General features: G+C 38.0%; 1 protein-coding gene and 1 pseudogene across 26 annotated transcripts in view; one reads left to right on the plus strand and one right to left on the minus strand.

The window, feature by feature from the left end:
* The window catches only part of Slmap (sarcolemma associated protein), a 119,989-nt gene that overhangs the window by 99,581 nt on the left and 4,172 nt on the right, over nt 1-16,236 (minus strand). The gene's annotated exons all lie outside the window — the stretch shown is intronic.
* Nucleotides 2,419-2,770, plus strand: LOC117705808 (large ribosomal subunit protein eL34 pseudogene; annotated as a pseudogene).

Raw genomic sequence — 16,236 nt, forward strand, 5'->3', positions numbered from 1 at the left:
TGTTTACTTTGAGAGAAAAGATCTGAGTAGATAGTTTTCAGCTGACATTCATTCTAAAGCAAAAAAAAAAAAAAAAAAAAAAAAAAAAAAAAAAAGAAAGAAAGAAAGAAAGAAAAAAGCCAGGATCAAAAGTAAGTGTTTTAGTTAGAAGAGATGACAGAGGTTCTGGTTAGTCAACAAAATGATGGACTGGGTGTTAGGACTATCTTGTACCTCACTGGTACAATTAGGAATAAGTATGCTCTAACTGTATTTTGAGAGAAAAGTTTTATTTTAACAGGAAGAGTGATATGCAGGAGGAGCTAAGTGGGAAGGAGTATTGAGAGGAAGAGATGGAGTAAGGAGAGAAGATGAAGGAGAGGAGAAGCTAGGTGATGAGAGAGAGAAAGAGAGAGGGGACATGGAGGCAGATGTTCACGAGGCTCCACCAGTCAAAGATAGTTTTTATATCTAGGTTGGGTATTGGGTTACGCTTCTGACTGAGCATTACCAAACTTATAAATCCTTTGATTAACATTTTTAAAAAATTGTATAAAAGCAAAAAGGAAAGTGGGGGCATGGGACAGGGGTTTTCTAGGGAGGGGAAATGGGGAAAGTGGATGGCATCTTAAATGTAAATAAAATAAGAAAAAAAACACATGGGCAATTTCTCAAAATGCTATAAAGACTTACACATGACATAACAATTTTACTTCCAGGTATATACACAAACTAGAATATAAGTAGCACAAAACTTGTACACAAATTCATAATAGCCAAATAGAGAAAAACAACTTAATTGTCCATGAATGGATGACTGAATGCATACAGTGGGTTACTATCTGCAATAAAAGAAACAAAGTACTGGTAAATGCTACAACTCAGAGAGGTCCTGAAAACACTATGCTGAATGAAAAGTGGGTGGGAAAGACATCTCACATAATTCCATTTAAACAAATGTTCAGAGAGGCAGTCTACAGACAAAGAAAAATGAGTGGCCGCAGGAGTCTGGCAGGCAGGAGGGGCTGAGGAGTGGCAACCACTAGGTCTACAGGCGTTCTGGAAGTGGACTGACAAAAATGTTCTGAAACTACAAAGTGATAACAGTTGTGGACCTCTGTAGATATACTAAACAATAAACTAAAAGTATAGCTAAGAAATACATGAAGATATAAACGGTGAAATAAAACACTCAGAAATAGCTAAAACTGTAATTATATGACTTTTGAGAAAGAACTGGGAATATTAAAAGTCAAGGGATAAAAAAACAGGAACTTTGTGGTAACTGTAGACAATAGAGAAAAAGATGGAGATGTCAAACTGTCAAAAAAAATTAAGAACCAGGGAAGAACAGAGTTATGCACAGAAAAGTTTTTAAAGTTCCATAAAAATGCATCCTGGGGAACAGGGAGTAAAGTGCAACAGTATGCCTGTGACCCTGAGTTGGATCCCAGATCTCTCTCCTCCCTGCCCGCCCCCCCAATACCCTAAAATTAAACTAAATGCCTGAATCATCCTATTAAAGACTCCCTGGTGACTTTTAAATATAATTTACGTAAAGGAACATATGAGTTATACAGGAGAAAATAAAAGGACGTAGAAGGTATATAACATCAGAGGGAATATGAACAGATTTCATCAAATGCAAAACTGAATTTTAACCAAAAAAGTATTACTTTTGTGCACTAAACTTATAGAACAAATGAACTGTGTTAAGTTTTCTAGCAATCATTTGTCCGATGAGCTGAGGGATGGAAGCAGGGTGGCGGCACACTGTACACCAGAATGACAAGTCCACTGGGCCAAGACTAGTCACTCCAGAGCTGTGAGGAGCCCATAGGGGGTGCTCAATGAGTACTGCACTTTAAAATTATTAAATCATCATAAATGCTTCAGGAAATTAGAAATAAAATTTAACAAATGAAAAACAAAAGGCAGAATTCTCAAGTCTGAAACCAAAGATCAGGGAAAGAAAATAATTTCCTTCAAATTACCCATAAGAGGAAACTAAGGAGGCCATCTAACTTTGTTGTGTTACTAAATGTGTCTCAAATCCAGAGTCAGAAGATGCTAAGCAAATACTCTTACACTGACATACATTCCTGGCCCTCTGTTGTTTATACTGTCAGTTTATTACAAAATATGTAAGTCCACACAATTCTAAAGAATTCACTTTTTAAATGATATAACTATTAAAAAAAATCCATTCCGAATGGATATTTCTGAAAACCCAGAGTGCACTGTAGCCAGGCTGAGTATATAATTAATGACAGAGCACTTGCTGCGTATAAGTAAGGCCCTGTGTTCAATACATGAATGAAACCTCCATCATAGTCAACTTTAGAAATATACAATGCAGAAAACAAAAAATAAGGTTTAAGAAAAACGGGGTTTTTTTTTTTTTTTCTCTTCCAGAGATATAGCTTAGAGGCACTCAGGATGGTCCAGCGGTTGACATATGGTTGATGGCTTTCCTACAATACAGTCTCTAACAAAACTAGGCTGTTTTGAACCCCTCACAACAGGATTGTTTACCTTTATACCAAAACGTTTGGACAGTACCTAAATCTGCATGGGCATGTGCCTAGGCAGACTGCAAGGGGTTCCTGCTGTGAGACCCAAAGTCTTTATGAGATTCTCTAAGACAAAGATAAAGGTCAGCAGGGCCTATGGTTGTCCCATGTGTGCCAAGTGTGTTCATGACAGGATCAAGCAGGCTTTCTTTATTGAAGAGCAGAAGACCGTTGTCAAAGTGTTAAAGGTACAAGCACAGAGTCAGAAAGCAAAATAAATATGCAGCTTTTTTAAGTAATTAAAAAAACAGAAAAAAGAAAAACAGAAGTTACAACAATTATCTAAGAAATCTAAGGAAGAAATGGGAAATCTAACTGTACAAACATATTTAGTATTAACTAAACCTAGACCAATAACCTGTTATGATCTATTCAGTATTAACTAAACTTAAAATTAATACACACACACATCAACAAGACAACCTTCCAACTTAAGTTCAAGCCAATCAAAAAGAAAAGAGCATAAAGACAAATGCTAAAACGAGGTAAGGATGATTTCTTACTGACTGGTTCAGCATCTACATAACTATCGCAAAGAAGAAAATGACATTTTTACACTGAAGCATTAACACATATGAAAAGTATAAAGAAACCAGTGTAATCAAAACACTTGTAAACATCACTAAGAGTGCTGCTTTTAAAATATTTGATTAAGATAATTATTATAAATTTTTGCTCTTTAAAGCTAAGTGCTGTTGCCAGAGTAACTATAAACATCACTAGTTAGTTCACCTCACTTTTCTTTTTAAACAAGATAGCTGCAAGCAATGAAGTTAAAGAAGAAGCTCAAGTTGCAAAACTATTTTGAACATAGCAAAAAGGGCAAACCACAAAATATCCTTTGTATTTCTCATATCAGAATACTTCCATAAACATTATTTGAATCTAAGATATGAAGCAAAATTTGAAATTAGATGTTAAATTAATTAATTTCAGCTTTAAATTAAGTAAAGGATATAAATTATGAAACCTCTGCTACACAATAAAATCATGATCTTCTGAGGATGTAATCTGAGTAATTTAAATGCCATGTCAAAAGGCTTAAGAAATGTTTGAAGTTTTCTGGTAACAATAATAGAGGTTCATTTAGCAGGTTTTTTGAAAATTATACTAAAAATACTAAAATAAACTTCAAAAAATAGTTGTAATTCAGGAAATGTATCATACCTTAACTTTTGGAGGGTATTCTCAAAATGTTTTCAAGACTCAGAAAGTCAGTTTCATGAAAGCCATGTTAGCAGAGTCACACTGTCCAAAGGAAGTGACAGTGCAGATTGTGGGTTTTGACATCCACAGTTTACAATAGATAAACATTGTGCAAATAAAGAGCACTAAAGCTCAACAAAGTGACAGCTCTTTGCTGGAAATGAAGTGCATACCTGTAAGCCCAACGCCTGGGAAAGCTGAATGAAAATTTCACACACTCGAGATTTAGCTAAAACTTTGATTGTTGGCCAAATGTAGAATAAAAGCACACAGATTCTGGACATGGTAGTTACATACATACTCATACTCAAAGTCTTCTCAAACAATTTTTCTCAATTGTAATGCAAAGATAAGTTCCAAACTTTTAAAAAAACGTAAAAAAAAAAAAATTACGAAATCATCTATGGCTACTAAATTTCTAATTCATGCTGTATTGTAAAAGCTCAAAATTTCAATATATTGTTGACATCTGTGACTCACAATCCATTAGCACAATATGTATTTAACTCAGGATTTCAACTAACACATAAGCCTACACTGGAATACCTGAATTGTACAGCTTTCCTCATGCCAGTCACTCCTCATGTATATGGGTAATCAACAGAGGCTTCGTGAGAGTAGCAACAATTCAAACCAAGAACAAACAAGTTATCAACAAGTATAATACATAAGGCTTTCAAAGCAAAATGCTTAATTATACTCTATACCCCTCAATCAAGCATTTCAGAGTAATTACACTCACCAGCTCACTGAGCCTCTAAATCTACTACTTTGAACATCCCTTAAGTCACTGCGAAGACAGCTCTGATATAACATGGATATGGAATTAAACCTCACACTTATGTGTTAAAGAACTGGTCTCACACAATCTTCCTAGGTAAGATTTGGGGAAAATGATAAGAGTCATGAGGACTTTGATAATCAAAAAAATTAATCCATTAAAAGATTTTTATGGGAAGATGGTAGAAACTGGGCCTCACTGGAGGAAGTGGGTCACTGGAAGTCAGCCTTTAAGGGGTATATCTTGGCCACAACCTCTTCCTCTAATGTCCTGCTTCCTAGTTGACCTGAGGCAAATAGAGTAGCTTTTCTTACCATGTCTTGGTGCCACAATAATAAAAACAATGGAATCAGCAAACCAAGTAAACACACTCATAAATACTGTAGTACTAGGCTGACTGCGATGTAGTGGTTCAGTCGATGAAATGCTTTCCTCACATGCACAAAGGCCTGGGTTTGATCTTCAGTCCTGAATAAGTGTGTAGGCACGTGCCAGTAAGCCCAGTGCTCAGGAGGTAGGGGCAGACCAGGAGTTCAAAGTCATCTTTGGATACAGAGTAGTCCAAAGCCAGCCTGGGCTATATGAAATTAATCCATTAAAAGATTTTTATGGGAGGATGGTGGAAGATGGGCTATATGATGATAATCTTATAGATTGCCATCAACAACAAATAGAGGTCAAAACATATATTAACAGGATAATAATAGCCTGATTAGCTCACCTATGTAATTTTTCTATTTCATAGTCTAGTCGCACTATGTTTTGGATGCTGAATGTCTACCACAAGCCCAGGTGTTAAAGATGCAAACCAATAGACGGCACTATTGGGAAATAAAGGAACATCTATATAGTAGGACACACTACAAGGAACTTAGGTCACACTGGAAACGTAAACATGACACCAGTCACCTCCTCTTTCTCTTCTATGTTCCCTGACCATGAAATAAATTGCTATGTTCAACCACACAGTCCATTCATGGAAAATAGCAACAAAAACATAGAACTACACAAATACTAGGAAACTGAACAATACTTTTAAATGAACAGTGAGTCATTGAAAAAAAAAAATCAAGGAAGAAATTTTAAAATTCTTAGAACCAAATGAAAACAGCAGCACAGTTTACCAGAACCTCTAAGATACAGCTAGAGAAGTCCTAACAAAAAAGTTTATATATAAATGTTCACATTGAACATTCAGAGACAGTTCAAAAAACAACCTAACAACATCCCTCTAGCCAAACTAAGACCCAAATTTAAAAGGTAGAGATGCAGAGAAACCCTGTCTCGAAAAACAAAAACAAAAACAAAACAAAGGTAGAGATGAAAAGAGAGATGTTACAAGTGCCAAGGAAATCCATGAATCATTAGATAATATTTTGCAAGCTATATTCCAAGAAATTAGAAAATTTAAAAGAAACGGATGAACTCCTAGATACATGTAACCTACATATCAAATAAAGACATAAGAACTTAAACAGACCCATGACAAATGAGATTGAATGTAGATTGAATAATTTTAAAGTCTGTGAGCACACACACACACACACCAAAAACAAAACAAAGAGCTCAGGACTAGGATTCACTGCTGACTTCCACTAAACTTTTAAGAACCAACACCAATACTCATCTAAATGTTCCACCAAATAGCAAGCACATTGCCAATCTCATTCTAAGCCAAGGTCACACTGAAACCAAAGGAGGCTGTAACTCAAAAGCAAAACTACAGACCAACTGCCCTGACTAACCCCAAAGCAAAACTCCCAGTAACACACTAAGACCACACATGACCAAACCAGTTTATTTCCAGGAATCCAAGTTTGAGGCAGTATATAGAAATTACTAAATACATTATACTATATAAATACACTAGAGGACAGAACTCGAATGATCATTTGATAAAGTTCAATATCCCTTCATGACGCAAGTCCTAAACATACTAGGTAGGAGTAAAATGAGTATATCTAATCATGATAAAGATTATATATACATATATACCATATATATATACATATATACATATATATATATACATACATATATATGTATATATGTATAGCATATAAAGATCCTGCATCCAACATATTAAATGGGGGAAAAAAAGCACTTCCTCTACAATTTGGAACTAGTCAAGAGTGACTCTATACTATTATTATTCAGTACTCCAGTCTTACCTACAGATATAAGGCAAAAAAAGACATTAAAAAAAGAAAAAAATAAGCAAAGGCCAAAGTCAAATCATCCCTATTTGAAGATGATAAATACTAAAAGACTCTGAAGTCTCCACCAGAAAACTGTTAGATACAAAACTCCAGCCAAGTACCAACATACAAAATTAACACAAAAATCAGTAGCTTTTCTATATACCAGAAATAAACTTGCCAAGAAGGAATTTATTTTAAATCCTACTCACAACAGCTTCAAAATACCTAGTAATAAACCTAAGGACATTAAAGACTTCTACAATCAGCACCTTTGAAACTGTAAAAACTAGGGGCTGGAGAGACAGCTCAGAGGTTAAGAGCTTGTGATGGTTTGTTTAGCTCCAGCTACTCAGCATCCATTGTCCCAGTAGTTTCCTTCTCCTCGTGACTATAAAGCCAGAGACACATGGCTGAAGCTGCCAAAGTTCTGCTGCTTTCTGAGGCTGGAACTTGGCACCCTTGTTCTATTACATCATCACCAGCTTTCTGTTTTCTAACTCCTGCACACTGCCAACCTTGGCTGTCCTGGAACTTGCTCTGTAGATTGACCTTGAACTCAGAGATCTGCATGGCTCTGCCTCCTGGGATTAAAGGCGAATACTACCGTGCCTGCACCTAAATTTAGCTGGGTGGGATCTTGCCCCAAGGTCACCACTTCCTTAATTCAATTTAATACCTCTAAACATAGCATTCAGCTCCATTTCACTTCCTGGTACCCCTTTAATACTCGAGTGATATATTTTATATATTTCCTTTCTAAGCTTGCTATGTTTATTCAACACATTCTTGATGATACTTAACCAGAGAACAAAGTCTATGATGGGCATTTCTGAGACTTCCTTTGTCAATGCAATTAATCTGAGTCCCTTCACCTTAGCCTCATGCACATTCTTCAGACAAGGGCAAAAAGCAGCCATGTTCTTCAACAAAATACTACAAAAACAGTCTCTAGTCCACATACTGAAACTGTTCTCCACTGAAACTTCATGGGTCAGGTGTGCACAGTTCAAATCACAGCAACATAGTCTTCCATATTCCTACTAGGATGAGTCATTAAGCCCCACTTAAAACATTCCATGGCTTTCCAAATCTACATTCTCCCAAACAAAAGCATGGTCCGGCCTATCTCAGCAATACACCACTCCTGGTACCAATTTCTGCATTAGTCAGGGTTCTCTAGAGTCACAGAACTTATGGAATGTCTCTCTATATTGAGGGAATTTTTTGTGATGACTTATAGTCTAACTAACCCATCAATGGTCAGCTGTGAATGGGAAGTCCAAGAATCTAGTAGTTGCTCAGTCCCATGAGGCTAGTTGTTTCAGCTGGTCTTCTATTGAAGTAGGTTCCAACAGATTTGCTGGCAAGTAAATGCTAGCAGGCAAAGAAGAATGAATCTTCATTCTTCCAATGTTCTTATGTAGGTCTCCAGCAGAAGGTGTGGCCCAGATTAAAGGTGAGTGCCAACTGGATCTAGGATTTGCTTTGTCTCTTGAATTCAGAGATCTCCTTGCCTCAGTCTCATAGGATTAAGGGCATGTACTACCTTGCCTGGACCTAAGCTTTTCATGGCCACTATGCCTCAAGATCTCCATGCCAAGATCCAGGTTAGAATGTATGTCTTTCAGCCTCAAGATCTGGATCATGGGTGTGTCCTCCAATTCTGGATTGTAGTTCATTCCAGATATAGTCAAGTTGACAACCAGGAATAGCCATTACAAATTTGCTCTTCCAGAGGACCCAGGTTCAATTTTCAGCACCTACATGGCAGCTCACAACTGTCTACAACTCCAGCTCCAGAGAATTCAACACTCTCACACAGACATGGTGCAGGCAAAACACCAATACACATTAAAGGAAAAGAAAATCAATCAATCAATTAAAAAAAAGACTGATGAGCACTTGGGAGGCAGAGGCAGGCGGATTTCTGAGTTCAAGGCCAGCCTGGTCTACAGAATGAGTTCCAGGACAGCCAGGGCTACACAGAGAAACCCTGTCTCAAAAACCAAAAAGACTGATGAAACTAAAGACACAAGTGATGGAAAGGCCCACCCATCCTCCATGCTCCTAAATCAACAGACTACTTAAAACTAGATGTATTACTGAAAGGTGCCTACAGATGTAACCTCCTTCAAAATTCCACTAATGATCCACACAGCTATAGAAAAATAACCCTGAGTTCCATATGGAAGACCCCACAACAGCTAAATCAAACCTAAGCAGAAAGAGCTGCTGGGAGTGTTAGAGTGCCTAAACTCAAATCATACTATACAAAGCAGCAAACAAGATGGGCAGCATGGTACTGCCATGAAGACAGACGTGTGGGCCAATGTAATAGAACAGAGGAACTCACATAGCTAGATGCCAGTCACACATGGGAAAACTGCCAAGACTGCTCTCCAAATGATGAGAAAATAACATGTCCACTCATGAAAACTGAAACTAGATCTGTATTTCTCACCCTGCACAAAATTCAATTCAAGATGGATCAAAGACCTTAACATAAGATTTGAAAGTTTAAAGCTGCTAGAGGAAACATAAGAAAGACCACTTTAAGGCAGTCTCAGAGAAGAACCTTCTGAAAAGTACTGCAGCAGCCAAAGTAAGCCTGACCGTTGACAAATGGGATTACGTGAAATTAAAGGGGCCCTACCAGCTAAGGAAGAGAACAAAAATCAACGGAGTAAAGAGACAGTCCACAGACTAGTCAAGAACAATCTGCCAACCCTACATTTACAAACCTTCCAGTAAAAACAATGGGCCAACAGTGAACCAAACAGGCAATTCTCAAAAGAAACACAAATGTTCAATACATTTTTAAAGATGTTCAACACCTTAGCCATGAGAAAAAACTGCCTTCTTGGTTGGATGACTAGATTCTAATCTTAAAATTTTGCTTGCTTTTTTGAGGAAAACTATTCATACTAGAGATTAGTTAAGAAACTATTATTACTTTACCACATTCATAAGTTCACAAATTCAAAAGAATTTACTAAGCTTAGCAAACTCTTAAAACAGACTATTCAAGGAAGACAAACTCTCAACAATGAAATACATACATACATACATATATACATATAAATTAAGCATGGTAGAACATGCCCAGCACTTGGGAGGTAGAGGCAAGAGGATCAAGAATTCAAAATCATCTTTAGCTACATAGTGAGTTCTTTACCAGCTTGTACTACAAAAGACCCCGCCTCAAAAAAAAAATCACTTATAGAAAATTAGCACACAAGATATTACTGTGCAAGCACACCAACTAAGCCAAGAAGAAAAACTTAATAGCCACAAGTTGAGTACCTACTAAGTTTGGCATGAAGAATTCTCTTCGCCGGGCGGTGGTGTCGCACGCCTTTAAGCCCAGCACTTGGGAGGCAGAGGCAGGCGGATCTCTGAGTTCGAGGCCAGCCTGGGCTACACAGAGAAACCCTGTCTCGAAAAACCAAAAAAAAAAAAAAAAAAAAAAAAAAAAAAAAAAAAAAAAAAATTCTCTTCTGTCTTTATAATCTGCATTTAATTTTTGTTTGTTCTTATGACAAGAATTCTCTTCTGTCTTTATAGCCTACATTTAATTTTTGTCTGCATTTATTTTGTTTGGTTTAGCAGTCTGGGGATCAAATGCTCTCAGCCCTAGACTCCTTTACAGGTGAAGAAAACTCAAGCACAGAGCCTTTCTGGGGGGCAGAGCTGGAAAGCCTTACAGTCATTATCTGAAACAGGCTCAGGAATGGACCAGGTGTTCAACTGCCTCAGAGATAGACAGCATTTTCCTTTCCCATCCCAAACAGGTTAACTTCTGAGATGCATTTCCCACAATACACTGTTCTCTTTCTGGCCTTTCCGCCTTAAAAGTTTCCTGTTCCCGCAGGCTAGAATCCACTGTTCTTTTTCATCCAGCCTGCTGAACCCTACTCACTCTTTAAACAGTGATTTTAAAACAGCATTCTCTGTGGAGCTTTCTCCATTCCTCCCACATTCTCTGTCCCCATTCCTGGAGGAAGCAATGTATGACTTTCTCAGCTTCCTGGAAACAATGATTCACAAATACTTCTGGTATTTGAAATCATATATATACACATATATACACACACATACACATATATATATATATATACACACACACACACACACACACACACACACACACCTATCTACCGGACTCTGCACTGCACTTGCAAGCATTAGACCTGAGATACTAATTGGTCTGGAACATAATGGTTCCGAACTAAGTTCAACAGTAATTTAAATTAATACTTAGTTCTCACAACAATAGTGTTTTACCCTCCCAGGTTCTGATTAGGCTTTTAAATTATATCTTTAACTACCATTTCTCAACTCTCACATTAAAACTCTAGCATTGCAACTTCTCAATAGTATCAGAATTGGTCTTGATAACAAATATATCAAAAGTACAAACATCCTCTCCATATACTAAACTTACTAAAACAAAAGTCCAACCATGATTATGACATTCACACTAAGGAAACAGAAAGAAAACTCAAACTACATTGGAATACAAAGCTGGGAATGGTGGCTCAAGGCTATAATCCCAGCACTTGAGAGAGGGAAACAAGTTTGAGACCAGCCTGGACATTATGACACATGATCTCAAAAAATAACGGGCATGGTAGCATGAATTTGTAATCCAGTACTGTGGACTAAAAGACAGAGGCTCCTTGGAGCTAACAGGTCACCCACTCAAACCCAAATGGTGAGCTGCAGACCAATGAGAGACCCTTACTCAAGGGAGGTGGATGGTATTCCTAAGGATAACAACCAAGGTTCTCCAGCCTATACACACACACACACACACACACACAGAGAGAGAGAGAGAGAGAGAGAGAGAGAGAGAGAGAGAGAGAGAGAGAGAGAGAGAGAGAGAGAGAGGCACACGTTAAGAAAGATAGTTTACTGATCTATCCATCTAAATGGACAAATGCAATAAAAAAAAAATTATACACCAAACTAACAACAGCTACATCCAAAGGCAGAAGATATGAAGGATGAGTTTCTTTTAATCTATATGCTTCCATATTGCTTCAACTTTTATGAGAGCACATTCCTACTATTGGATAACTAAGAGTACAGAAAGACTTGAGCCTCCATATTGAAAATTCTTGTCTGGCCAGATCAGGTCAAACAAGTAGTTAGTTACACATACAAATAAAACTACAAGCATGAAAGTATTATGAAAATCTAATGTATGAAGTTTATTCATGTTTAAACTTAAAATATACCACAAAGTATGGATTAGACAAAGAATACAATACTAATCACCAAAACCTCACTTTCCAAGTGCCACCACAAAGCTTACTTTTTAATTTTCATGTGTTGGCGTACACATGCCTGTGCCAGCCTCTCCCCTCTCCCACCTCCCTCCCCTCTCTCTCCAATTGTGTGCATGCTCTGGAAATTATACTAAGACTCTGTGCTCCTCCTCTGAACTAGGTGCTTAACACTCTCCAATGCCATGTAGCCCAGGCTTGCCTTAACTTGCAATCTTCTTGTCTCAAGTATCTGGAGTGTTGAGATTACAGGCACATACAACACCCTCTCTTTCAAGTATAAAAACTATATGGTGAAAATGGGCTAAGGGGACCCGTGGGGTGGGCAGTAGAGGGTATGAATATAAGCAAAGTATAATTATATACATATATGAAGTCCATTGTTTTCTATGCTAAAACAAAATAAAAATAAATTTAAAAAAAAATGTTACTAGGTAGGTCAGTGGTACAGCACCTCCTGAATGGCTTTAGGAGAGGTAGGTGAGTTCAAAGTCAGCCTGGTCTACAAAGTGAGCTCCAGGACAGCAAGAGCTATACAGTGAGACTCTGTCTGGATAAAAATCAAAATGAAATTTTAAAAAAAGAAGAAGCAAAAGATGCAGTTTTATTACAACTGTTAAATCCACAAGAAATTCAGAATAAATGCCTAGTACTCTGGCGTTTTTATTCCATGAGTTTTTAAAAAAAGAAAACATCAGACTGCAGCACTGCTTGCTTCTTACACAAGTTATACAGATTATATTATGAATACTTAAAAATACACCTCCAAGAAAGTATTATTTTGTGTTAAGAGTGGCTATCAATATACTAGTCCAAAACTAATATCAAACACAAGTTTATATAAAAGCCCAAAATACTTAGCAAAATGCCTTGCATATTGCAAGTTCTCAGTAAGTAATGATTTGTACAAAGAGTAAATGTTGGTAATTAAGTCCATAACTTCACATTGAAAACTAACTTGAATGACCTTTTGCCCTTCAACCCACCAAGGGTTTGTAGAAATACAGACTGCTGGATTGTTCACATTTCAATCATTCGAACATTTATATAGTGCCTATTCTCTGTTCTCAAGAGCTCACATCTGGCAGGGCAATAGAGCATTTGCATTACACTTATTTTGTTGTCTGTGTCCCATAATGAAGTTATAGACAAAGTTCTATAGGAGTAAAGAAAAAGAAGCCATCCATTCTCCAGAGAGTCAGGGAAAGTTTCCCCCTGGAACTAAGCCTCAGGGATAAAAGGAGAAGGTCATTCTAGGAGGCAAAAAAGCAGAAAGGGCACTTGTTTTAAAAAGGAACAGTGAGCACTGTCATAGGCCCTGGTGTAGCAAGTTTGAGATGAAGGGAAAAAAGAAATGGGAGGTAGGGGTGAAAGACAGATTTTAATACTAAAAATAATTAATGGAACAGCAATCAAGACTTTTTTTGAGCAAGAGTGTGGAACAGTGAGCACTGTAATAGGCCCTGGTGTAGCAAGTTTGAGATGAAGGGAAAAAAGAAATGGGAGGTAGGGGTGAAAGACAGATTTTAATACTAAAAATAATTAATGGAACAGCAATCAAGAATTTTTTTGAGCAAGAGTGTGGAATATTTGTCTGCCTGTAATACCCAGAGAGAAGCGTGAATCCCAGAAAGTTCTTAGAATAAACGTCACCCTTCCCACCCCCGAACACACACCCTTTTTCCTTTGGAAATTCTGGGAATGGAACCAAGCAGGGTCTCATGTATGCTAGGCATGCATTCTGCCATGGAGCTATATCCCAGCCAGCCATATTATTTTTGATTCAAATATAAAGTAACTACTACTAAGAACCAATCTCATGGCAAATCGAGCAGTGCACACTTATAGTCTAAACACTGGACTATAGAGATTAAGACTAGAGAGAGATTAAGGCAAAACTGAGCTAGATAGCAAGTTCTGGCTAGCCTGAACTATATATACAAGACCTGGTCTCCAAAGCCTCCATTTCCCAAAAAAAGAACCAATCTCACAATCTTTCTACTTAAATCTTAAATGGTGAACATTGTACTCCCTACTTACCCAGAATGGATCTTAGACTAACACAAATACCATTTAAGAAAACCAAATAGGATCCCAAAAAGGGAAAGTGAATTTAAAGCCAGGCATGGTAGAATATTCCTTGATTCTCTGCATTCATTAAGCAGAGGTAAGAGGAATCTCTGAGTTCAAGACAGCCTGGTCTATGAGTTCTACGAAATGATAGCCATAGTAGCTCAGTATGTTTAGTAAGACCCTGTCTCAAAAAAAAAAAAAAAAAAAAAAAAAAAGAATTTAGGAGTAAAGTCAAATAACAAAATGGGAGATGATTAGGAATATATAAACTATTATTTTTCAGGTGCTTCGCCCTCACGTATTATGTGTATCATGCGTGTGTGCCGTAACTACAAAGACCAGAAGAGAGTGTTGGGTCCCCTGGGCTGGCCTTAAAGACAGTTGTAAGCCACTATGTGGATGCTGGGAATCACACCTGGGTCCTTTGGAAGAGCAGCCAGTGAGTACTCTTAATCGCTGAGCCATCATCTCTCTAAGCCCTAAGCCATATGTTTTTTAACTTTTTACTGATTCTTTGTGAATTTCACATCATACACCCCACTCATCTCCCTATCCTTCCATATCTACCCCTCCACCTTTGCCACCTCCCCCACAAAAGAAAACAAAGAAAATACAAGTTTTTTAAAAATCTCACTGTGGAGCTGATGTGTCATGGTGTACCCTACAGTCCACCTCTGTGGAGCTGATGTGTCATGGTGTGTCCTACAGTCCACCTCTGTCCACACAACTCTGCTGGCAAATGTTAACTGCAATGAGTCATGGTTTGGTTTGAGGCTAATCAAGTGGCTTCTGTATGTTATCAATACTGGATCATCACCGGGACTCCTCTCAGATATTCTGTTGTTCCCCTGTGTCATGGAGATCCTGCAACTTTGGTTCTGCAGGACCAGCCCCTTTCCACACTCCAACAGATCATAGATGGGGTAGACGTTGACCCCAATGTCAACTCAAAGCCTGGGGTTTTGGGCCTGGATGGTAGCTAGCTGAGTTAGCCAGCTTACAGCTCCCCTGCACCCATAACACCAGGGCCAGCCAGCTCTTCCACTTTGCCCAGGAGAGAGACAGGGCCAGCTCCCCTCTCTCTAAGCTGTGTTTTTAAAAACCAAATATATGTGTTTTTAGAAACCCCAATATTTCATTAGTTTTCCAATATTGTAAAAAGTAACGAGAGAAAATACACCTGTAGTTTGTTAATACAATCTGGCTTCCTATACATATTTAAATTAATGTGCTTAAATATAACTTATCATATAAACAACTTTCTCACAAAAACTAGCATTTCTCAAAGAACTTTTTGCTTCTGTTAACAAAAAGAAAGGGCTGTGGAGATGGCTCGGCGGTTAAAAGCACTGGCTGCTCTTCTAGAGGTCCTGAGTTCAATTCCCAGCACTCACATGGCAACTCACAACCATCTATCGGCCAGGCAGTGGTGGCGCACACCTTTAGTTCCGGCCTTTAGTTCAGATTTTTGAGTTCAAGGCCAGCCTGGTCTACAGAGTGAGTTCCAGGACAGCCAGGGCTACACAGAGAAACCCTGTCTCAAAAAACTAAAAAAAAAAAAAAAAACTTAGAAATCTGCTAAAACAAACATACAAACAAAATAAAAAGCAATGAAAATATAATCTCCCATTCTCTCACAGGCTGAGTCCAGGGGGCAGCCACACTTAGACATGTGGAGGAAAGAAACGACCTGCCTTCTTCCCTAGCAGTGGCTTCCTTGTGGTACCACTGGACCTCGAACCTCCTATCTCTATGCCTTTCTTTAGCAAGCTCTCCCACACCACCCTTTCCTTGATTCAGCTTATCCACACTCTGCCTTTCTCTAAGTCCTTCAGTCTAGCTGCATCTGCATTTCATCCAGGAACTACGTTACCCATGAAACTTTCCTAAAATCTTCACTTGTTTTAGAAATCCTACTGGACAATTTAATACACAAGTCTGCTTGTTTTGCTTCTGGACATTTAATCATTTCAATTCTACTGTCAACCTGGTGTTTGCACTTAACAAAATCACATCCTGTTTAAAATGTCACAGTCTTGGGATGGCAGTGTTTATGAGGTTGACCCTGTATATATCAAGTCAAGAACCAAAACAGCTGGGCCAAAATCATGGCTCTATCCTTTATTAGCAATGTG

This window comes from Arvicanthis niloticus, chromosome 3 (assembly GCF_011762505.2).
Source record: "Arvicanthis niloticus isolate mArvNil1 chromosome 3, mArvNil1.pat.X, whole genome shotgun sequence".
Classification (NCBI taxonomy): Eukaryota; Metazoa; Chordata; class Mammalia; order Rodentia; family Muridae; genus Arvicanthis; species Arvicanthis niloticus.